Raw genomic sequence first — 26,848 nt, forward strand, 5'->3', positions numbered from 1 at the left:
ATATCTTTTTGGCCTTTCTATACCCAGTAAAGTAACTTATGAGAGCATGGGCCCAGTAGAGGGATGGTGGCAATGAGTTTTTGTTCATGCAGTTTACTTCAGAGAGGAAAAACATTTGAAAAGCATTCTTTCAAATAGGACTGTTTTTTATAGCTTACCAACAATTGCAGTTTTGTAAAAATGTATTTTTGCCAAGGTCTTTGGAAACTTGTTAAAACAGAAAGGCTCAATCTTAATGGAAACTGTTACTCTTTAAATTGAATTGCTTGCTGCAGTTTGCAGAATGTTGGTGACAAGTGATGGAAGCCAGTTTGGTATCATTCTAACAACTCCCAGTCTTCCTTAGCTCATTTTTCTTTCTCCTCAAAATATTTCTCTTTTCTCATTAAACAATCAAATAAAAAAATAATAGGAATTGAAAACAGAAAAAAGGATAATATATAATAACCTGAAATAATGTTTTGCTAAAGTCCTCATTCTAAGCCACAAAATTGACTTCTACTATATTTTCCTTGAGTGTATTATAGAAATTGACAAAAGATTTTTTCTTGGGTATTGGTATAGTCCTTTAAATGATATAAACATATTTATGAAATTTTATATGCATTCATTTGCTTATTCCTATTTCCTTGCCAACCTTTTTGGATGTCAATGACCTTTCCAATTGACTTCATTTACATTTACCTCAACATAAATCTAGTATCGATTAGCCAGGGTCAATGGCCTCTGACAATAAGTCTATCAGAGGTTCTGAATAACTGAGAACTAAAACCCCTGGGTTTCTTCATCATTTTTCTTGTCCTTTGAAATTGGAACAGGGAATTCAACCCAAGGAAATACAAAAAAGAATCCTCTTCTTATTTAATTCCCATCATGCCCAGATAAGATGGGAGTGGGGTACAGGTGAGGGAATGACCATCATCATCATCATCATTATATAACTAGCATTAATATATCACTTAAAGTTTTCAAAATACTTTATAAATATTATTTCATGCGATCCTGACAACTCTTTGAGGTAGATGCCTATTATTATCCCCATCTTATAGTTGAGAAAACTGAGGCAAATAGAGATTAAGTGTTCTGTCACATTACTAATTGTCTGAGGAAGAATTTGACCTGAGATTTTCTTGACTATATGTACTGCACTGTATCTACTGTACTACCTAGCTGTCTTATTAAATCCAACTTTACTTATGAAGATTGATTCTATGTACTTTATGGATACTTTTGGAGGGTCAGTGTCATATTGTATAAGGAGTCTTGAAATAAGAGCCAGAAGTCCTGAACTGTAGTCTAGTCTCTTCTACTTAATAGCTGAATGACCTTGGATAATTGTCTTCATCTTTCCTCATCTGTAAAATATGGATTATAATAGATGATCTATGTACTTTATAGTTTAGTTAAGAAGCTCAGATGAGGAAAATAAACTACTATTTTTGTTTTCCCAGACTAGTTTCCACTTCATTGTAAAGGGGTCAACTTCTTATGGCTAGAAATTTATTTACTTAAAACTAGAAGGAACCTTAAAGACCATATATTTGCATCTTCTCATTTTGGCAATGAGAAAACTGAAGTTAAGGAGAATCGATATGACTTGCTGAGTTTACAAGGGTAGTAAGATGTAGAAACAGGATTTGAGCCCACAAAACTTGTGTTCTTTCAGAAACATGGAATAGTTCTTTCTAGCTTTGATTTACATGTTGTTTAGAAGTTTCTGGGATTCTTGGATATCAGTTTAAAATTTCCAGATGTTACAACAATCTTTTTCAAATTCTATAATTTTAATAGGAAAGAGAATGTTTGGACCAGATAAAACTGAGAGTGGGAAGGTAGTAGGACATTAAAGGGGAATGCATAGAACACTATGTCTTTCCATGGCAAGGGATAGATTAAAATTTGGTGATTTAAAAAAAAATGTCCTTACAACATTCCATAGTTCTGTATCATTATCTGTAATCTGGGACCAAAGCCAAGCAAAAAAACCCCAAAACATTAGGGGTGATCCAGGTTTTGAAATAACTAGGAAGCTACATAGTGAAAGGAAAGAGAGTCTTTCCCTTCAGTGATTAGTGTTTGTTGGCAAACAACCAAAAAGAGGGAGGGTAGCATATAGGAAAGCACCCTGGATCAAGTGTGGTTTGGATTTTCCCACTGCTGCTCAATAATCCTCTTAATCTTTTGGGGGGGTCTAAATGTCATTATCTGTAAAATGAGGAAGTTGAATGGCAGGGTCACTAAGAAAGCTCTTGACACTAATAGCCTATGAATTTATAAATTAACATCTCACAGGCTAGTAAATGATTCAGGCAGAGAAACATGCAATAAGGATTTTTTCTTCCTTTCTCAGGTTCAGGTGGGTTTCTTTTTTCTTTATGAATTCCTAATAACCCCAAATTATTATGAAGTATGATGTGATATACTGGCTGCTATAGAAACTGCATTAATATTGCATGTATGTAAAATACGCAGAAGCTGCCAGCATGTCAGTTGTTGCTGCCCTTTGACTATACTAACATAGTCATCTTTTCTTTGAAAATTGTTTCTATTTTTTTTTTGGTAAACATGCACATTTTGTATCAAATCCAAGGATTCTCATCTTGAAATGACTCATTCTTATGGAATGCATTCACAGACAGGGGATTAAAAAGATCCTGGTAGAAATATAGACTGGCAAAAAATAAAACCAAAACCAAAACACTTTTTAATGAAATGAAAGAAAATTGAATTGACAGTTATGATACTTGGTTTTTAACTCTGACTTTACAGGAACATGACTATATAAGCCTCAATGAAGCTTTCTGAGACTCAGTTTAATCATCTTTAGAGTGAGTGGGTTGGAGACTTCTAATATCCATCAACTCTAAAATTCAATATTTCTAACTACCCATTATACTAAAATAAAATTCTATGGACTAAAGACCTATGTAATCAAGGAGTAAATTAAAGCTAAAGCTCTGGAAAGGAAGAACAAAATGAGCAATTAAAAAAATTTAATTTGTCCATTTACTTAAATTGCAGTGTATTAGCATGTCACAGAGCAAGCCAAGATGGTAGAATAGATAACTCATTTCTTTTTCCAGTTGTTTTCTACCTCTCTTATTTGGTTTATAAAATCCTTTTTGAAGTCTTTGAAGAGGGCTTTTTGATCTTGAGACCAATTGTTCTTCCCATTTAAGGCTTCATGTGTAGGCATTTTGACATTGTTGTCCTTTGAGTTTATGTTTTGATCCTCCTTGTCACCATATTAATTTTCTGTGGTGAGGATTCTTGTTTTTTCTTATTCATGTTTTAGCCTCTTTCTTGCCTTTTAAAGATGAGTTCTGCTCTTAAGTTACAGTGTGCACTGTTCCTAACGTTTTTTGCTGGGGGTCAGGGGTACAGTCACTGGATTTCTGTTCTGAGGCCCCAGCTGTTTGCAGTTTACTTACTGCATTGGCGTGGCCCAGTCTGATTGGGCCTGTTGGGTAGCAAATACCCCAGCTGTCAGGTTGCCTTTTACATTGGGCTGGGGGCCTCACAACTAGCACACTGTGCTGCTGCCTTGCCGAACTTGGACCATGGGTCATTAGCTACTGATCTATGCTGTGGCTAAGAGCTTTTTGCTGCCTTGCCCAGATACCCTTTGCACTGAGCTGTGCTCCCCTTTTACCCAGATGAAACAGACCTTTCCTGAAGACCTTCTAGGTTATTGTAAGCTGGAAAATTGTTTCACTCCATCTTTTTACAAGTTTTGTAGCTCCAGAATTTGTTGAGTGGCTTAATTTAATGTTGTTTCTGAGGGAGATTTGGGCAAGATGGCAGAGTAGAGCAAAGCTTCTTAAACTGTGAGCCCATATGGGGTCATGTACTTGAATTTAGAGGTTGCAAAAACTTTTGTAATAATAAAAGGTTATGTTTATCTATTTTATATGCCTATATGCCTGGAATCACATTACAAATTCCTCAGCTGGAAAGGGATCATGAGTGGAAAAAGTTTAATAAGCCCTGAAGTAGAGGAAGCACTATGAGTCAGTTCTACAAACATTATCCTCCAAACAACTTTAAAATCATGCCTCAAACTGAATTCTGGAGTAATACAGCTAACAAAAGGTTGGGGTGAGACATTTTTCCTGTCCAAGACTACTTAAGAGTTCAGATGGAGAGGTCTATGACACTGGGGTAGGGGCTGACATGGAGCCCACCTGGCAGCAACAGCAGCTGTGGGCCTTGCAGGCATTTGTGATAGTGTTAACAGCAGCAACAGAATTAGAAGCTCTCAATCCAGAGTCTATAAGGGGATGAGACAGCTGGTCAAACAGAGGTTACAAGGAACCCCTGTGTTAGTAGTGAGAGGCTGTTTCATGTGCTGTTTCAAAGCTCCATTTCCCATACACAGTGCCGGGTTGAATTTCCAGGGCAGAGAGAAGACCTTGTGGTTGCAAGAGAGCAGAGGCACTTGTGGCAATACAAGGGCAGAGAATGGTACTAGCACTTATGTCTGCAAGGGAGATCACAACATCTTGGAATCATTGAAAACTTTACAGACCCTCAGAACTAGTTGTGAAAACAGCAGGGTAAAAAAAGCCTGAAGCTTGGGATGGGTGAGTATAACCCATCTTTAACATAAAATTCAAAGTCAAAAAAGAGGCTTGGAAAATGAACAAACAAGAATTTTTTTAAAAAAAGAATCTGACCATGAAAAGCCACTATGGGGAGAGAAGATAAAGGTGTAAACTTGGGAGAAGACAAAACTTTGTTTGTAGTGAAAACAGCTACAAGCAAAACCTCTAAGAAAAAAATGCAGATTGTCTACAAACTGAACAAGAATCCTGGAAGAGCTAAAGAATGAGCAAAAAAAATTTTTTTAAATCAAATAAGAGTGATAAAGAAAAATGAGAAAATAAAATGAGATCAATGCAAGAAAATTATAAAAAGAGAATTAATAGCTTGATAAAAGAAGCACAAAACATAACTAAAGAAAGTAACACCTTAAAAACAAAATAGGACAAATGATAAAGGTACAAAATGTCACTGATGAAAATAACTCCTTCTTTGTCCCATCAATATCACTACTAGATCTAGATCCCAAAGATGTAAAAATTTAAAAAAAATGACAATAATAGTTATAGCTGCTTTTTTATAGGTGCCAAAGAAATTGAGGAAATATGTCCATCAATTGAGGAAAAGCTGAACAAGTTGTATATGATTGTAGTGGAATACTATTGTGCTATAAGAAATGAGGAGCAGGATGCTCACAATAAAACCTGGAAAGATGTACATGAACTAATTCAAAGTGAAATGAACAGAACCAGGAGAACATTATACACAGTAGCAGCAATATATTATGATAACCTACTTTGAATAGCTTAGCTATTATCAGCAATACAATTATCAGATGATAGTTTTGAAGGATTTATGATGAAAAATCCTATCCATCTCCAGAGCCACAACTGATGGAGCTTGAATTGAAGAATACTTTTAATTTATTTTTATTTTATTTATTTTTGGGGAGGTATCTATGTTTTCTTTCACAGCATGACACATGGAAATGTGTTTTTCATGACTATACAAGTATAATGTTCAAATTACTTGCCTTCTCAATGGGGGGAAAGAAGGGTGGAAGAGAATTTGGAACTTAATATTTGAGAAAAATAATGTTGAAATTGTTTTTACACAGAAAGAGGAAAATACAATATTAAGTAAATGAATAAATTAAAAAAAGAAAATGAATCATAAAACTCAGAATTGGCCAAGTTAAAAAAGAATATAAAATCTCACTAAAGATAATAATTCCTTAAAAATTAGAATTGAACAAGTGAAAGCTAATGATTCCAGAAAATAACAAGAAACAATGCAATAAAATCAAAAGAGCAAAAACTCCCCAACCCTAGGACTTGCTTTTATGAAGAAAAAAACTTGAGGGGATGTGGAAATAGTGGGACAACAATGCATTTTTTGTGGCATTGTGAAGTGCTATAACTATTCTGGAGAAGAATTTAGAACCATGCCAAAGGTTTATAAAACTGCATACCCTTTGACCCTGCAATAGCACTACTAGGTCTATATCCCAAAGAGATCAAAGAAAACAAGAGGATCTGCTTGTACAAAAATATTTATAACAGCTCATTTTTTGTGATGGTAAAGAATGGAAATTGAGGAAATATCCATCAACTGGTGAATGGCTAAACAATTTATGGTATATGATTATGATGGAATACTCCTGTATTATATGAAAGGATGAGTTGTATGGTTAAAAAAAACCTGGGAAGACTTATATGAATTAATAAAAAGTGATTTGAGCATTGTACAAAGTAACAGCAATATTATAACAATGATCACTTTTGAAAGACTTAGGTATTCTAATCAAAATAATGATTCAAGCCAATTCCAAAAGACTCACAATAAAAAACCCTTATCTATATCCAAATACCAAACTGATGAACTTTGAGTTCAGGCTGAAACACATTTTTTTTTCCACTCTATTATTCTTGCTCTTTTTTCCCCAACTTGGCTAACATAGAAATATGTTTTTCATGATTTCACATGTATATTTGACATTACATTGCTTTTTTTATCAATGGGTCAGAGAGAGGCTTCAAAGATGAAAGGAATTAGTATTTCAAAAATTAAAAATATGAATGTTAAAGAAAAAATATAATTATAAAATAAATTAACAAACAGAATTAATTAATATATTATTATTTTGATACCAACAGTTACATTGGTAGCAGTATTTATATAAATAGTAACATATTATATACTACTTCAAAATTTCCAAATTATTTTCTTCATATCCACCATGTGAGGAAGGTGGCCATAATGATAATAATAACTCTACTAGGGAGAGGGAGACTCAGATTCAATGGCTTGCCTATAACCACATTGCTACCTGTTTGTTAAAAATTAGATTTTCGGGGGCAGCTAGATGGCGCAGTGGTAAAGCACCGGCCCTGGATTCAGGAGTACCTGGGTTCAAATCCGGCTTCAGACACTTGACACTTACTAGCTGTGTGACCCTGGGCAAGTCACTTAACCCTCATTGCCCTGCCAAAAACCAAAACAAAACAAAACAAAAAATTAGATTTTCAACCTTCGGTCTTTTGATTACAAGCCCACACTTTTCTAATATAATAAGATCATATGCATAAATTACCAATAGTTTTGTGAAAATATTGACTGAACTTTAGAAAATTTACTGGTGCTTATGAAATTCAAACTATTTTATCAGCTGCTACCAAGTGATAATAACTCTAATTTATGTAGAAGGTCTACATTCTAGAAGTTCTGGTTTAAAGAAACACTCTGAAAACTGATAAAAAAATATGAAATCACTCAAACAAATGATTTTTAAAAATTCTTATTCCTTTGTGATTGATAGATTCTGCTTAATTTTAAGCCTTTCTACTGTGCAGTGATTCACATGTAGACTGGACAGACATTTGATAAATCAATGAGATTGTATGATTCTGGGAAGGCACAAATTTAAAGACACACAGCTAAAGAGGAGTGAGCAGTCTAGTTTGCAATGTGCTCGTTCATTGTATTTAATTGTAGTGGATTATATTATCAGGAGTAAGAGAGGAAAGTGACTAATACAGCTATTAAAATGGAATATCTACTGTCAGTTTTACATCTAAAATTCTAATCAGTTGATAACTTAAATGTTGGAATTAATTATTTAAAAATGTAGTGATTTCTAGCAGTCTCATTTCTGAATTTTTCTTCCACTTATATAAGAATATCTGTTAACTTTAAGACATTCTCCTATATCAAAATTCCATTTTTTTCTTCAAAGTAACCTGATTAGTAAAGATTTACGCTTTTTAAAATTCTATTTTTCACTCTCATTCTAAACTTTACCAAATTGAGCACACTTACCCCCATTGTGTAGACAGTATTTTTACTCACATCCTTAATGATGTCATCCTTTTTTACGTGGAGTAGAAAGAGAATTTGTAATGAAGTAACATTCTGATAAATATTCTAAATTAAAGGACGATCTTTTCAGAGTTTAAGGTGAGGGAACATTTGGACAATCAGGCCATATTTGAGAAGATTGATTATTAATTCTGTTGTCAATGACATAAAGTGCCCAAAATCTGTACTCGTTTCCCAAATAAGGCATTTAGCCAATCATGCATTTTGAATATGTGGGTCAAATTCAGAGATAGTGGGTTCCCATTCCCTTGAGAAGTCTTTAGCAAAAATTATATGGGCATACTTGTTGGGGAATTTGTAGGGAGCATTGTTGGTCAGCCACAGTTTTATGTAGATGATTTTGAACCTCTTTTCAACTCTGAGACTCTGAGAGTCTATAATTTTAATTCTCTTCCTCAGGATTTTCCCAATTTCTGAAGTAAAGGTACTTGTGACTTTCTTATTTAGGTTTGATTTGATTTAATTTTCATTCTTAAAACTTTTTAGAAGCTCTTTCTTGGGATTATAGGCCTAAGGAATAGAGGGTACTAGGCCTTGGGCCTAGTAGGCACTTAATAAATATTTGAATTAAATTAAATTATTAGTCTGGAAGGATCTTCCAGGTTATTGGGTTCATTGGACAGTATCTTAAAAAGGTTCCAAGGTCTTTTCATAATATCTTGGAAATTTATATAGAAGCTTTTCTAAGGCTTCTAGGAAAAGTGGCTGCAGCTTATTAAACTACAAATACTGAATGGAACTTTTTAGATTAATATTGAATATATAGGATTTGTATGGACCAGAGCATGTACACAGAAGCACATATAGAAAGATCTTTCATATTTTATTCTTTGTTTCATAAAACACTTGTACAGAAATACCACATAGTTTCTGATTCTTTAAAATCAGAGTAACAGTAACCCTCACTCCTCTTCTCTCCCTGTTTTAAAACACCTAATTGTTATAAAGGTTTTCCTTATTTCAAATCCAAATCTGGCATTCCTCCCTCCCTCCCTCCTTTCTTCCTTCCTTCCTTCCTTCTTTCCTCCCTCTATCCCTTTCTCTCACCTTTGCTTTCTTCCTTTCTTTCTCTGCTTATTCTTCAACTTAATATCCCCACCACAATGCCTTATAATAGTAGGTACTTAATACGTTTATTCAATTTAATGTTACACAGGGTATACCCATCCTTGGAAGTAGCCAGATTATAGGATCATCTTTTTTTTTCTTTTTCCAGTGAGGCAATTGGGGTTAAGTGACTTGCCTAGGGTCACACAGCTAGTAAGTGTTAAGTGTCTGAGGTTGGATTTGAACTCAGGTCCTCCTGAATCCAGGGCCGGTGCTCTATCCACTGTGCCACCTAGCTGCCCCCTAGGATCATCTTTTGAAGTAAATTTAAAAGTAAAATATTTAATGAAGTTTGAAAATTATCATAAATATTTGGGGTCATTTATCCTAAAAAGTCCAAATGCACTATGATCTGGATGCTTTTAAATTTTTAGCAACTTGTTACCAAAGAAAGAAGGGCAAAGATAATGTAATTAAAGAATCAGCACCCAGATGTGATAAATTAAGCTAATTATCAAGAACTTAGAAGTTTATCCTCTTTAAAAATTAGAGCAATATAATGAGTACTTGTTGAACAGGGAAAACTATTAAGTAGTTTAATGGAAGATGAATTTGGATTACCAAATGCCACAGTAGTATCTCTAGGTAAGCACCTGGCCAACTCCACTCTGGTACTTTGAGTCTTCCTCTCCACTCCCTAGCTCTTTTCTGTCTGACAGAAAGCCTTTATTGTCACAAGTCACTGTCTCCCCACCCAAGAATCGTGTCCCTGATTTTTAACCCTATACATGGCCTCATGTCTTAAGATCTGAGTTTCTCCAACCTCCCAAACAACCTGCCCCCCCCCCATCACTGCAATGTTAAAAAATTATTTACTGTCTTTGGTGTTGCTGGACCCAAGGCAGATTTCTGCACTGTGTCTTGTGGTGCTGATGGAATTCTTCATTGTTTCTCAAGTTCTCAGCAGAACAAATAGAAATCCATTGGCTAAAGGAGAAGCAAGAGTCCTGCTTTATACTCTAGGGAACAGTAATATGTTTTCCTGCTGCATCCTGCATATTTTCTCCTTAAAAAAAAAGAAGGAAAAGGAATCTTCAGGGTATTACTGAGTAACAGGACTCAGAGATACTGCCAAGAACAAATTGTTATGTAGTTGCTGTACTCATTACCTACTAAGCTGTTGTTATTCATCTTAATTCAGCAAAATATGCATCCCTAGCCAAAAAGTGTACTTCCTTCGTTATTGAGAAACATGACAGCCTAATAATTCTTCGAAGGCTCTTCTGTAATTTTATTTTCACTTTGGATAAATCCAGGGTCCTAGATTAACTTGTCATTAAGTCTTGTAGACAGCAACATATTCCATTCTAGAGTTGAAAGTACCTATTTAAAAAAAAAAAAAAGATGAGTTGATATTTCATTGATTTCATATGATATGCATCCTGGAAAGCTTAATGAAATATGGTGTAGTGGATAGAGAGATAGAACCCTTAAGTCATGAAAATCTGGATTCGTCTCACTGGTGACTATGTAAATCTGGATAAGTTACTTAATGTCAGTACTCTAGGCCAAAGCTTCTTAAACTGTGGATAGCGACCCCATATGTGGTCACATAACTAAATGTGAGTGTTGCCAAAAATTTGGCAACAGTAAAAGGTTATGTATACCTATTTTATATATTTATATACTCGGGATCTCATAAAAATTTCTCAGGTGGAAAGTGGTCCCGAGTGGAAAAAATTTAAGAAGCCCTGCTCTAGCCAACTCTCTAATACTATAAGTTGCAGGAAAGGTACTGACAAGTCCTTGTGGGAGTTCTTTATAACAATGAAATCATAAGTTTAGTGCCTGTCCCTTGAAATTGATTCCTTCTCTTTCTTCCTATAGCATTATTTTTTTCAAATTGTTTCTTCCCTCTTCAAGCTTCCCATGCCTCACTCTACATTCCTCCTTTACTGAGAAAATGGATCCTATTTAATATGAGGTACCACTTTTCACCTTTTCTTCATCTTGAAAACCCTTGATGCCATCCCACAGTCTCTCATCCTTTTTCCTATCCACTCTTACAATAAAATCCTCCTTCTTTTGCCAAAGCCAACTGCCTATACCCTTGATTCTGTCCCCCTCAGTCTCTTATATGCTAAAGCTGACTTTCTTTTCTCATTCTGCATCCTTTTCAAATTGTTTGCTGCCTTTCTTGCTGTTTACCACCCTCTCCTTTTGGGCATTCTCTCCTCTTTGGTCTTTCGTGACACTATTTCCTCCTGTTTCTTCTAACCTAAATGCTTCTCAGTTTTGTTGTCTGATTTATCTTTTATTTCACTCCTTTTAACTATGGACATCCCCAAAGGATTCTTTCATGAACTTCCTACAGTTCTCTATATTTTCTGTTAGTGACTTCATCAACTACTATGTATTTAATTATTATCACTATGCTGATTATTCTCAGATCTATATATTCACCCCCAGACTCTCTCCTGAACATCAGCTCTCATTAATTTTTTTAATTGATGTTTCAAGCTGGATGTTTTGGAGAAATCTCAATCTCAACACATTCCAGACTGAATTTACTATTATTCCTCCAAACCCTAATCTTTTCTAAACTTTCCTATTCCTGTCAAAGATAACAGCATTCTTCTTTAGCTTCTTTGCATTTATTTTCTTTATATTTATTCTGGGGGCAGCTAGGTGGCGCAGTGGATAGAGCACTGGCCCTGGAGTCAGGAGGACCTGAGTTCAAATCCAGCCTCAGACACTTGACACGTATTAGCTGTGTGACCCTGGACAAGTCACTTAACCCCAATTGCCTCACCATAAAAAAAATATTTATTCTGCATACACCTATTTATGTAATTGTTGTTTCCCTCATTATAATATAAGTTCTTTGTTATTATTTCAGTGATTTTATTTGTATCCCAAGTTCCTAGCATGGTGCCTGGAATACACAGTAGGTACTTAATAAATACCTATTGATTGATTGGAAGTCATATCAGTGATTGACATAGCTCAATACTAAGTGCTGAGATGATCCATGAAAGCTGTCTTCAAATAATTGAAAAGCTATCAGGTAGAAGTTTGCTCCCAGGTACCCTCCCTGTCCTCACTCCCTACTTCCCCCCCCCACTCCCACAAACTAAAACTAGGAAGAATGACTAAAGTTACAAAGAGGCCAATTTTAGGTTGGTTTAAGAAAAACCTTTCCAATGGTTAGAGGCAGCCAAAATGGGAATGAAATTCCTTAAAAGCAATCGGCTTTTCTCACTGTAAGTCTTCAAATAAAGGTTGTATAACCATTTCTTAGAAAATTTGTAGTGGGTTAAAGAGGTGTCCATTGAAGTCCCTCACGGTTTGATAATTCTAAATTTCTCCTCCTCTCCAAGCAAAAACACTGTATAGGGGCAGCTAGATGGCGCAGTGGATAGAGCACCGGCCCTGGATTCAGGAGTACCTGAGTTCAAATCCGGCCTCAGACACTTAACACTTACTAGCTGTGTGACCCTGGGCAAGTCACTTAACCCCAATTGCCTCACTAAAAAAAAAAACAACAAAAAACACACAAAAAAAACACTGTATAAAAATGAGAGAAAGATGGGGTAAGAAGTGTAGTAATACTGTAACAGCTGAATACAGGAACTAAAGAGAATCCTTATACTTCGTTTCTCAGAATTCATAGGAAGTACTGTGTCCCTACTACTACCATCCCTCCCTCCCAAATGACTTACAAACAACTGTTTCTAATGACAAATATAGAAATACTCTAGAAGAAATCATAGTTGCTACCAATTCCAATTAATCTTGTATTACTAATGGAATACTGTGGGCAAAAATCACCCCTCTCTTCTCCAGTAACTAAGCTGTTAGTGATGAGCCTCTTTAAATTTAGTTTGTGCTTTGACGAAAGGCACAATCTGTCACCAGGAATATACTGGAAATCACCCAACCTGGTAGGATTTGAAAGAGGTTTGAACAACCCATATTACCTGGGGGTCTAAGTGGAGCATCTGGGTAGTATGATCTATCAAAAACATAGTAAGATAAAAACATTTCTTCTGAATATCCCTGTGATTCCTCTAGTCCATCAACATTCTCCAGTAATTTGATAATCAAAAATTTTCCACCTCTAGTATTGTTCATGAAAACAATCTCTAATACCTGAAATTGTTTTAGAAAGAAATTTATCTGATGATTTGGTAGAGAGAAAGAGCTAGAAAGAAGGGGTGGCTTCCTGTCCCAGGTTCTGGAAGGTTTACATTTTAGAGGATTTTGATAAAGGTATCACTCACCAGTCATACATGAATCACTTGAACAGAGGACTGAACACGAACTTGGGTGCCAAATAAGACTTGAATGTGGGGAACCAAAACAAGAATGTATTGGGTAGATCTAGGACCTGGAGGATCCCAAAATTCTTTGTAGCCCTCTTTGGTGTTCCTAAAGAGTTACTGAGGTTAGAATGACAATCTAGGTAAAAATAGTTTCTAAACACAGACAGTTATGTTCAAACAGTATTAATAAATTACAAATAATAATCCATAACCCTCCCTTTTGGGCTTAAAGCCAAATATTCTCATAGTAATGGAAGTATCATTATAGAAGCAGAAAGCTTGGTTATGATTTCAAAAGAATTTCACTAAAATCACTAGAATCAATGGGTAAGTTCATACCCATCTTGTCTAAACCTTGATATAAGGAGGAGTAAGGGTCAGATTGGTGACAAACTTTTCCCCATCAGGGATTGGATGTCAGAGGATTTATATTTACACTAGGAAATAAGTAGACTGTGGCCAGGAGTATCACAAAAAAATCATTATCCCATGTTTTACTTCATTGTCATAAAAGCTGAACAAAATTATGTAGAGTCATAATCTCATATATCCCTTAAAGAGACAAATCCTGTTAGACAGACTCAATTGGTAAACTAAGTCAGGTTACAGACTAGACTAGACCTTATTCTCAGGCAGCTCTGAAGGGGGCTCCTCTTAGTAGATCCACTTGTCTGATTCCAAGTCACTTGCAGAGACTTCCTACTTAATGTAGCTAAAATCTGCTAGTAAAAAGACTCAATACAATTTAGTACAACTTCCTAAATATATTTTTCAACTAACCAGTTCATGTGGTGAAAACCAGCTCAAACCTTATGCAGCTAATCCTGTTAATGACAGAGCCATAAGAAGGATATTAAGTTAGGATTCCACAATTCACTTGAAAATTGACAATTTTAGTTTTTACACACTGTTTGCTCTTTCTATGTTTACCTGAATCTTGCACCTGATATGGATAATGCCATCAATAGTTTAAAGGAAGGATCTTAACAAAAAATATCCATGAGGGCTTGATGTGTAAAAAAAGCCCTTTGGCTTCTTAATATTATCAGACAGACTACAAAATAGGAAAAAAAAATGTGACTTAAAAATGTCTTTACAATTGTTAATACAATTTTACACATAAAATACTTAATCTAATTTTGAGTAATTATTATTAACTTATTAACTAAAACATGCTCAAGACTATATTTTCCATATAAACATTTAGAAGTACACAAACATGTGTATATGTATGTATACATACATATATATGTGTATAGTATATTTATATGCACGTGTATATGTATATCCTTGTTCTTAAAAGAAAATAGTCTAATTTTCTTGCTTTCTCAAAGTGAAATTCAGTCCTCCACTAAAATTTAAAAACACTTACATCTTTTTCTTTGCCCCCTCTTTTGAGTATATATATGTATACATATATACATATACATATACATACACACACACATATTTTTGTAATCCTCATATCATCCTGAAAGACATAGAGATAACTTAAGGACCTAGAAAGGATTTGCCTTTTTTTTCCCCAGGGCAATGATGGTTCAGTGACTTGCCCAGGGTCACACAGCCAGTAAGTATCAAGTGTCTGAGGCTGGATTTGAACTCAGGTCCTCCTGAATCCAGGGCCAGAGCTTTATCCACTGTGCCACCTAGCTGCCCAAGGATTTGCCTTAAGGATTGTTATTCAACTTTTTTTTTTTTTAAAGAAGACCAACAGCATCATGGGGAGATGTCTTGACTGGAGTATGAACTGGATTTAAGTGAGGGAGATATGTACAAAGTTGCTATCTTCATTTTTTTTCTTCCAGAGTCAGACCAGTTTTCTTCCAGACCAGTGGCAAGAAAAAAGTCAAGACAATGGCAATGGCCTGAGACACAGTGGATGATCTTGGATTAGCAATGCTATGGTAAGCCTAAGAACTCATTCAACTTGTTGTTTAGGATATGGAGTTGATGACAAATTCTGATTTAAAACAGTAAAATCTTTCATATTCACAGCCTATTATATAATTCATAGATGTTCTAATATTAACCTATTAATTAATACATTTAGTATTTCAACCACAAAGCCTACTACAATTCACCTGCCTTGATTACAGAAATTTCCTATGAAAGGAAAAGGATGGGCTTGGTTATAACGATATCAAGACTATCCCTTCAAGGGTGCAGACTGACCTGATGTAAGTTATAATAGGAGGAAAATTCACTGATCTCTGATTGCAAGTGAAAGTCGTAGTTAACAGTAAATAACATAGCAAAATTCCTTGTTATTCACAGGGTATCAAAGCCAGAATCAGAATTAACAAGGTGGGAAAAGGTCCTTTTCAGAAAGGCAATAGTACAATGGGGAAGCGACATCAAAGGGATCTTCCTTTATTTATGCAAGGATACCTCAACTTTCACAGGCACAGACACCCATCTGTAACAGTTTTCAGACCATACTCCGATTGGACAGCACATGGCTTTTCTCTTGAAAGGGGGACTTGATGACAATTCAGATAGTCATACACAAAATCAAACTTAGAATAATATCAAATTACAATTTCAGGAAATTTTGCCTCAAATAGCAAAATTTTACTAATCATAGCTTAGGGCTAGGTTATTATTATTTTTCTCATGAACAATAATCACATAAAGGCACATACAAGGCCTTATTTATCCTTTCTAATTTAAACCCATCTTGAAACATAAATCAATCATTTAGAAATTGAATACATTCTAGAATTTTACAATACGGTGAATATATAATAGTTCATTCAAACACCTCAGGCAGGGAGGAAAGGAAGCTTGCTACTGTAAGTATCCAGAATAACTGCTATTACTTGCCCATTAACCCTTAAGGCCAAAATAAAGTCTTTAAATCCAAGGTTGCTTGCTTCTAAGTTGTCAGAAAGATTTAACTTTACTACATCCTATTCATAATACATGATACATATTCATTTATATTTTCATAATTTTCATAACTGATGGTCAAACAACCTATCAGCTATAATTCATTCTTTCATCAAATCTGTAAATACTCCTTCTTTGACTGGGAGTGATCCTATTTAATTAAATTCATTACTCTAGAATTTTACAACATGCTGTCATAGGGGATGATGAGATTTTCTGACCATTCCCAAATAGAAAGCCCCCAAAACTTCACAGATGAGAACTTAATAAATTTCCTTCTAAAACTATTTCAGATATTGGAGTTTGTTCTTGCGAACAACACTAGAGATAGAAAAAAAATTGGTCATTAAATTACTAGAGGCTGTGAGTGAATGCTGAGTTGAGTTGTTTTCAGTAGTTACAAAAACCTTCAAACTATAATTTGTACATTTACAGTAAAGATTTTATAGTCCAGTTATATTTTTAATCTCCACTTAGTTTATGATGCCACTAATTTCTACAAACCAGGAAAAAAAAGGATTTCCTTTATCTTCTTGTCCATATTTATCTCTGCAATCTTTAGCCTGGTCAGGGTTGTGAAAGCAAAGAGAAAGATGGAATATCAGTTTTTTATCTCTATCTCTGACTGAAAGTCTAAGCAAAAAGGCATTGAGAATAAGTCCCTGTTTAATATTACAGATATCTTGGAGAGCTGTTTTAGGTATGAGACTTCATCAGTCCTCCCCACTCCTTTCAAGTCCCTGTCTGTGCTGTCTTCTACAGTCTTTATGGGTAACAAGGTATTACCCTTCCAAGTTCTCCAAGGTAAACAAGACTTTGTGAGGGCTAGAGAACTTTTAAAGTGGAAGCCCCAGGAAAAACTCATCTCACTGCCTGCCAAATATAAGTTTACGTCACTAACTTAGAGTCATCTTAAGTGAACAAGTGTGGAACTAGCATCCATGTTTCACCAGGTACTGCGGGCCATTCACAGACTGGGCATCATGGGAGAATTGAGGAGAAAGACAGGAAGAGAAAGAAAAAAAGAAAAGAAGCATCTATCAAAAAACCACCAGCCTAATTTTAACCAGACTTTGAGTTTTAGCCACTGCTTGCCAAGACTTTGGGTGATCAAGTCAAAGGGATTATTTATTTACTAATTAAGGCAGCCTAGAGAGCACAAAACTCAAGCTTGCATGGACCTAAAATAAGAATGTTTTGAGTGGATCTAGGACTTGAAGGAACCCACAATTCCTTGTAAACCTCTCCAGCATTCTTAGAGAGTTACAGAGGTGAGGATAGCATTCTGGATGCAAACAGCCTCTAAGTATATAACCTTAGTTTTAAAAATATTCATAAATGATTAATAATAATATTACTAGGTATCAGAATAACTTCAAAGCATCAATATACACCATATAATCAACATTGTGGTTAATGATTTAAAATGATTGAAAGAAAAGTTATTTATTAAACATTTAAAATGCCATCACTCTGCTAAATAGTAGGTTACAAATACAAAAACAAGACAATCCCTGAACCCAATGGGTTTATATTCAAACAGGGGAAATGATACATGTTTGACAGTAGTGTCCAGGGACATGAACTTTGGGAAGTTATAGGGGTGGGGAGTCGGGCCTTAGGGAATACATTGATACATCCCATTCAGGAACAATTTTGAAATAAAGCATTCTTATCATCCTGAAAGTCAAAACCTTTTCAATCTTTATATTAACTACACATATGTAATTATATATGTTATATAATTATGTATAATATTTACACACATTAATTAATATAATATGCATATAATATCCTACCTATAATAAACCATGATATCATTATCACAATAATAATAGCTAATAATAGTTAACGTTTATATAGCTTCTAGTTTGTGCTAGGCACAGTACTAAGTGTTTTACAAATATAATCTCATTTTATCCTCAGCGTAACCCCCGAAAATGGGTGCTATTATTATCCCTGAGGCAAACAGAGATGACTTGCTCAAAGTCATATAGCTAGTAAGTGTTGGAGGTCATATTTAAACTCACATCTGCCTGCCTCCAGGCTCAGTGCTCTACCCACTATGCCAATTTTTTGCATATGATAATTTTTCACAATTTCTTTCTCATTTCTTGTTGCTATACATAGGATATCTATATTTATATTAAATGAAATATAACCACAATTAATATAATCAAATTGTATTAACTAAAAGCGGTGACAATGGATATTCTTACTTTACCCCAAACTCTACTTGCAATTTTTCTAATGTTTCTACATTACAGAAACTTCTTGGCTTTCATTTTAGAGAGATTCAGTTTACTGTATTAAGGAAAAGTATATCCATTCCTATTTTAAAAAATATTTTTATTTACTAATTTACCAGAATTTATTCTCTCTCCCTACTACTCCTCCCCATCCATTCCACAATTTAAACAAACTAAAAAAATGCATAATATAGTCAAGCAAAGAAAATACCCTCATTTTGTTGTTGTTATTCAGTCATTTATTTGTGTCCAAGTCTTTATAACTCCATGGATTGGCCATGTCCAAAAATGTATTTCTTATTCTTAATTTAAATCTATTATCTTTCTGAAAGGAGATATATAATGCTTTATCTTTGATCCTCTAGAATCATTGCATTTATCAGGGTTCTCAAGTACTTCAGAATTGTTTGTATTTCTTTATAATGTTTTTTGGAAAATATATAAATTATCTTGTTTTTCATTTCACTCTATATCATCTCACACACATCTTCCCAGTTTTTTCTAAAACTGTTTATTTCATTTCTTAATGTATGATAATATTCCATGACAATTGTAGGCCATTTTTTGTTTCTCTATTTCCCAGTAAGTGGCATCTCCTTGCTTTTCACTTTATTTTGTTAATACAAAAAGCGCTGCTATAAATATTTTTTGTATATATGGATTAAGTGAGTGTGGAAAGTCTAGGAAAACACCAACATAGGAAATCTGGATGACCACCGAATAGTGATTACCTAGGCATGCACTAGAAGTTGGAAGCAGGATAGTTTGGGGAAGAAAAATTATGTTTTGGATGTGTTGATTTAGGAATACTTTTAAGACATCATATTAAGCTGTCAAATAGTCAGTTAGTGATGTGCAGTTGCTGGTCAGGAGACAGACTGTGGCTAAATAAGCAAATCATAGAATTATCTCCACAGAGATGTTAGTTGAACCCATGGAAGCTGATGAGATCACCACTTGGAAAGGGGTAAAGGAAAAAAGAAATGGTCCTGGACAGAGTCTTGGGAAACACTAAAGTTATTGTGTAGGACAAAGAGCAAAGAAGAGTTAGAAGGATCAGTTAGAGAGGGAAGAGGAAAAACAAGAAACAGATTTAAAATGGAAACTCATAGAAGAGATGATATTCAGAAGGAGGTCATCAACAGTTTCACATTCTTCAAAGATGTCAAAAAGAATGAGAACTGAGTAAAGGCCATCATTAAAAGACCACTATTAGATTAATATTGGTAAATGACATAGCTCTAATTGAATGATAAAGTCAGAAGCCAGATGGCAGAGAGAAATATATACATTTTTTCCAAGGTGGTGAAGAGAGATAGGTAGAAAACTATTGGTTATGGTTGGATCAAATCAGATTTTTAAGGATTGGAAGACATGAATTCATTTTGAGGCATCATAGTAGTATCAGAGGCAGCACTCATAAGATAGGGTGAGATTTAAGATAAGAGAATGAGGTAGATACTAAAGATCTGATGTTGTATTTGGGAGGGGATATATAGAAGAGTTGTCCTTGGATTGCAGAGGGACTTCCATTTCATCAAAGACTAATGTGAAGGAGAAGATAGTGGTTTATGACAGCAGAAAGATGTGAAATGAGAAGGGGAAAAGAGAGAGTAGAAAACAATTGGGAAAAGAAATGAGAGTTATCTATTCTGCCATCTAGGCTTGCTCTTTGACATGCTAATACACTGCAATTTAAGTAAATGAGTTCACAGTGAATGCTTTCAATCTTTTTGCTGAATTGTGCTGTGAGGTCCTTAGCTTAGTGGATCAGGGAGAAGCTGTTGGGATAAACTTAGATAAAGTTTAGAACAGCCACAGTGGTGGATAGGGAAATAACAATTTGGGAAGAGTAACAATAGTGTCTCACTCTACCAGGAATCCAGGATAAGGAAATGGCAAACCATTCTAGTATCTTTGCCAGGAAAATCCCATGGACAGTATGGTCCATAGGGTCACAAAGAGTCAGACACAATTAAATGACTGGACAACAATAATAACTGCAGGAATCCAGTTGAGATTAAGTAACAAGAATTTGTAGTGAACTCACTCATTGTGGTTTCGTGACTTCCTATAGGTCCATGTACTAGTATATGAGAGGAACAAAGGAGGCTGACAGAGTAGTCCATAGTTGGACTTTGGAAAGGCAGCCCTAGAACAAGGGAGCATAAGATTTGGCAATAGAGGATATGGTATAGAGTTGAACTAACTCATCAGGGACTTGAGACTATGAAGGAAGGCAAGTATAGCCAGTGCAAGGATGATGTTCTAGTAAAGTACTAAGGGATGAAGGAATTGGATGTCACAGGAAGGACAACGATAGCGATATGGATTATAATCATAGGTAAAGTTATTATAATAAAACATTATGATAAAGGAATTTTGCAACTTATTACCATGGAACAAGAATACTTGTGTGTAATGGCAAGAACAAAGGTATTACCATCTTGCTATTGTGAGGAAATAATAGGATTTAGCAGATACTCAAAGACCCACCTGGAGATTAATCTATACTGATTGAATCAAGTGAGAGTGATTGACTGCTGATTAAGCCTACTTCAAGTGAATTGGATTGTAATCACACCTGGCTATCCCTTAAGAAGGTATTGTTCATAGAAGCTAGACTGTGAATTCAACTTGAGAACACCTTCAAAGCCAGTGGATTTGGATGACACCAACCAATCAGCTTGAAGCAGTGTGTAAGGACCGCCTCTGTTCCAGACCTATAAAAAGCTTCCACAGTCAGCTTGCTAGAGAGTTCCTGATTAAAGCAGGCTCGTGGAGGAGGACTTCAGGAAGAACCCAACCAGGGTGGAACTCTAGGCTAGGTAGGACTTCTTTTTCTTAACTTTCTGAACTCTTTGTAAATATCTGTATGCTTTAATAAATGTTTAATGCCTGAAGACTGGTGCTGAAGCTTCTAATTTAAGGCGGCTACAATTTGGATTTTAAACATCACACTATGTAAATGAAATGGAGAAGAGAGGATGTCAAAGTAATTGAAGATTTTGAGAAACTGAAAAGGTAGGGTATTTGAAGAAAACAAATATTTATGTGGAAGTTCATTAGAATGAGAACAGCATTTGAGGTAGAGAGGAAAATTGCGAGTAGTTATGGAATTCAGTGAGAATGAAGAAAGAATGTCTTAGGAGATGGTTAAATAATGGTCCTCAGGATATGGATTGGATGATAAATTTGTGGTATATGAACTCCAAAGGAGGAGAGTATTCATTCAATGGTAACAAAGGGAGAGTCTAGAAGTTTAGACTTTGGAAAATAAATACTATCCTGACACCCCAAGTTGGAGTATGAGAAAGTGTTTCTAGTACTTTTAAAAATAGCCAGAGGGGCAGCTAGGTGGCGCAGTGGATAGGGCACTGGCCCTGGATTCAGGAGGATCTGAGTTCAAATTCAGCTTCAGACACTTGACACTTACTAGCTGTGTGACCCTGGGCAAGTCACTTAACCCTCATTGCCCTGCAAAAAAACAAAACAAAACAAAACAAAACAAAACAAAACAAAACAAAACAAAAATAGCCAGAGAGGGGCAGCTAGGTGGCACAGTGGATAGAACACTGGCCTTGGATTCAGGAGTACCTGAGTTCACATCTGGCCTCAGACACTTGACACTTACTAGCTGTGTGACCCTGGGCAAGTCACTTAACCCCAATTTCCTCACCAAAAAAAAAAAATAGCCAGAGAAATAGTGCTAAGAGATCTAGATTGTATTGAAAGCCACAATCTGGAAAGATGAGAGGCAGAGGATTAAGATTAGAGGAAATGTATTAAGTATGAAGTAAACATTCTAGAAGTACTTTGGAAGGGGTAGGCAGAACTGACCTGGGAATTGGAGTAGGATAGGTTGAAATCTATGGGAATGAGAGGGCAGATAACTGGTATATGAGAAAGTAGAGGTCCATTAAGAAAAATAGGTGATTAGATGTTTCAAAGACACCCCTTGAGTAAAGCTCTTATGACAGGTGTTTTTGTTTGTTCCTTTGAAGCCCAGGAAAGCCTTTATCATAGGAGGCAACAACTGGAGAAAATATGGCTTAGGGAATCTAAAAGCCTAATTGCAATGCATGAATTGATCACATACTGACCTATTGGTAGGATAGGTCGGGGAGGAGTGTAGTTTTTGTGGCCTTCTAGAAGTCATTAAGTAGTCAGAAGGTATTCCTGGTAATAGAAAAATAGGCTTAAAGACAGTTTGCCAGCTTAAATATTGAAGCACAGCACTTCACACTTCTTGAAGAGATGCTTTGTGGAACTGGCTAGCACAGAAGACCAGTGGACCCCACTCTGGAAATCCTAGGGGAAAAAATTCCAGGTACATCAAAACAGTACAAAATGATTCTGAGATAAGGGAAGAGTTGTATTCATCCTTTGTCTCTGGCACTAGGCTTTTCCTGAGTGTTCTGAGGACAAAGGTAGGAAAAGAGAAGTAGTATCTCCTAAGTCATTTTAGGGCAACTTGTACATGAAGTTTTACTCTCTTTAAATTTCTAGTTTATTTAGGCAAAGTAAAACATGTACTGTTCTAGGGGACAGCGTAGAAAGGTCTACATAAAAATAAAAATGTTACTTCCGAACTTCAGAGGCCTCTTTTTTCAGTATGATGGTTCTCTTGCCAATGTAGATTGGATACAATTTCCCCATCCCTAGTTTATAGCTAAATTATTTTCTGCACCTCAAAAAAATTACTGGTAGGCTAGTATTCTAGCAATAAACATTTATGAATTTGCCTTGGCTGCTGATCTTCAGATGACAGATATACGGTCCATATTTGGACTTGTATTCAATGGTTTGTACTCTACTTGTACTATGCCAGCATAGTCGTTAAAAATCTGAATGATTCTTTTTACTATTTTGTCACTGTAAAAGAGATATATAGGATGGAATCTTGAGGGGGTGACATGGCCTAGTGGCATTATTTTTAAAGAATATATTAGACTTGGGAGAGCGAATGGATTAAGATGTAAAGCGATTTTGAGGTGTGAATTTTGGGAGATGTTTCTTCATGCTGGGGAGTTTTGCTGTCTTGGGGGAGCTGGAATCTTCAATAAGAGAAGAATAGAAGAATTGTCTTATTGGAAGGAGGAAAATGATGAAATTCTAAGTTTAGAGACGGAAGAGAACCTAGGGGTCATTTAGTCCAATCCTGTCATTTTATATATTAGGTCATAGAGGAACAAAATGACTTTCTTGCCCAGAATTATACAGCTAATAAGTAACTATAATTGGGTTTGAACCTAGGTCTTCTTGATTCCAAGTCCATCACCTTATACATTCAAACAAATTAAAAGCCACAAGAAGCAGTTATGAGGAAGGATAGTAGTAGGAATGAATAGTCACAAGCAAAACAAACTTCCAAATCCTATAGGGAGGGAGCAGGGGAATTTTTTTCTTTACCTGTGAGGGGTTAAAAAGAAAGGAAAAGAAAGAGAAAATCTAGTGGGGAGAGTAGTCTTAGTAGTAGGTCATCTCTTAAATTATTGGTAAATGGCTGAAAAATTGTGGTTTATGTATATCATGCAATATTAGAATGCCCTAAGAAGTGATAAAAGAGGAAGCAGCTAGGTGGCTCAGTGGATAAAGCACTGACCCTGGATTCAGGAGGACCTGAGTTCAAATCTGCACTCAGACACTTGACATTTACTAGCTATGTGACCCTGGAAAAGTCACTTAACCCTCATTGCCCCTCCAAGAAATCCCCAACAACAACAAAAATGATAAAAGAAAAGATTTCAGGAGTCCTGGTGGTGTGAAGTAATGCATGCATTTCTTGTATGAAATTGTGTGTTTGTGTGTGCGTGCATGTGCATTTATGCCTAACATTGTCTATGCCACATTGTAAGAGTTGCCCTGTTATAAATCGAAGCATAAAAAGGAAGAATATATTTGCCAAAAGCATTAGCCACAGAACACAGAGACCAAATGAAAGAAGACACTTTACAGCAGGGTTTCTTAAACTTTTTCCATTCACGACACCATTTTGCCTGAGAAATTTTTATGTTATCTTGGATTGCATATAAAATAGGTATAAAAATAGTATATAAAATAGATATAAATAACCTTTTACTGTTGCCAATTTTTGTGACCCCAAATTCAGTTTTGCAACCTCGTATGAGGTCACAACCAACAGTTTAAGAAGCTAGGTTTTTAGATGATGTGATCCTCCAAGTACTTCTGTTCAGAGATGACATCGTATTGTTCTTGTCCAGCCCTTAAAACTACAGAACTTCCTTGATGAGATCCACCATTAGGTAGAAGTGATTGACTTAATAATTCATACACAAAAATAAGTGTATGAGAATTGCATACTTTTTAGATTATGACATATAACTGATGGGCAGCTCATTTAATAGGTTCATTGGTGCATATATGTTGGTTAGGAACTTCATGAAGATGAACAGCCACATTCAGATGGCAATGAAGCATGACAAGAATTGAATAAGAGAATGAGCTGAATTGCATCTTGGAAATTGCAAAGTATTTTCAGTTATCCCACGTTGCTTCTGGATTTAAAAACCTATCTTTTTGGGCAGCTAGGTGGAACAGTGGATAAAGCACTGGCCCTGGATTCAAGAGGACCTGAGTTCAAATCTGTCCTCAGACACTTGGCACTTACTAACTGTGTGACCCTGGGCAAGTAACTTAACCCTCATTGCCCTGCAAAAAACATTATAAAAACCTATCTTTTTTAATACTTTAATTTTCCTCATTGATTGTATATGGGTCTGAGAATCATGGTATATCATCTTTGATGAATTCAGACTACAGGTGAGACCCAAAGGGCACTGAAATGACATGTGGTGGGGATAAATCTTTAATACATTATTAATACTGATGTATTTATAAAATATGGGATAAAACAAATTATCAAGGAAATATATTATCAGAAAAGGAAACAAGAATGTCACGTTTTTAGAGTTAGGTATTCCAGATGGCTAGCCTGAATGCTATAACATTTCCTATGGTCTGTTGAAAAAAATAGAATAATACCTTCATTGTTTTGGATAGATCCTTTATGAGGATTTGTGGAAGGAGAAAGTCTACATTCCTACAGTAAGGAACATGAGCAGATTGTGACATACAGAGGTGGAAGGAGAGCCCACAATGGTTGAGATCCATATAGATTCCACTAAGGTGTTCACATTGCTATTGCTGATGTATAAAAGCATTTGGGGCCCCATTTCCTTCTAATGCTGGCTTCTTTTTGTTGTGCTGTGACTGTTAGTTGATAAACTTTTATTCATTCTACACCATGTACTATCATCCAAAAAGGTAAATCCAAGATAAAGACATATTTGACAGATTTTAAGAAGTCATAGAAGTATGAAGAAACTTCTATTAATCAATGTCCAAGGTTACCTGATTAACAAGTATTGACACTGGGATATAGGCAAAAGTCTCCTGATTCCACAAGATTCAGTGTTAATTAAAAAAAAAAACCCAACACGATTAACATATGATAATGTACTCTGTAAACTAATTAGGGTTTTAACATAAATTAAGTCTTTTTAATTTAAATTATTTGTTTTTAAGTGCTTAGTAAATGAAGTTTTATTCAGATACATTAACAATGTCTGAGAATGCATGTCATATTCTGCATCTCTAGTCCATTACCCTTCTGAGAAGACTTGGAGCTATGTTTATCGGTCTTGAAGAAGTTTTTTGTCCCCTTGTTTCAGCTGCCTTTCTTCCTGGAAGCTCCATCTTGAGAAAGGGCACAAAGAATCCTCCCCTTTTCTAAATACTATACTATGTACTATATTCTATGTACTATGCTAACATGTCCCTGTGAGGACACCTTCTTCCTCCAACCCCATTAGCTCTTTTTTATATGTTTTCTTTCTTCATTAGAAATCGAGTTCCTCAGGTGGCATTTTCTTTCTCTTTGCTTCTATTTGTATCCTCATTGTTTAGCACAATGCCTGGCACCTGGAAGCTGGAAAGCAGGCATTCTGTGTATTTTCAGCTGATTCCTGGGAGGTGGCATTTCCTCAAAGAATCTTTCTTCAATATGAAGTAGATACACTAATGGTTTCTGCAAGATGGTCTTTCAACCCAAACAGGGTCTCAATGTGATTCAGCTAATATCTCCTGGGTTTCACCAGCCTGCTGCCCAACCTTTGTCACTGGGTCAGGTCATTAACCATTCTTCCGAAAACCTTTTCTTGCTTACTAGTGAGAATGTGAAAACCCAGCATTCCATGTTTCTTAAATTTCAGGGAACACAAATTCATTGGTGCCTTATTCTCTTCGCATTCAGTAGACATAGACCAATTTAAACTTGGCTGTTTCAGCAATCATTAATTTTTCAAGGCTGGGATTATCCAAGCTTGTTTACAATTTCAGAGAAGTGGGAAATGTCACACTGTAGCAGCCAGAATTTAGTTTGGTCTGATTTAA

At 35.5% G+C, this 26,848-nt stretch overlaps 1 pseudogene; it reads right to left on the minus strand.

Moving 5' to 3' along the window:
• Positions 1-4,322: 4,322 nt before the first annotated feature.
• The window catches only part of LOC122728841, a 50,359-nt pseudogene continuing 27,833 nt past the window's right edge, over positions 4,323-26,848 (minus strand).

The sequence above is a fragment of the Dromiciops gliroides genome, chromosome 5 (assembly GCF_019393635.1).
Source record: "Dromiciops gliroides isolate mDroGli1 chromosome 5, mDroGli1.pri, whole genome shotgun sequence".
Classification (NCBI taxonomy): Eukaryota; Metazoa; Chordata; class Mammalia; order Microbiotheria; family Microbiotheriidae; genus Dromiciops; species Dromiciops gliroides.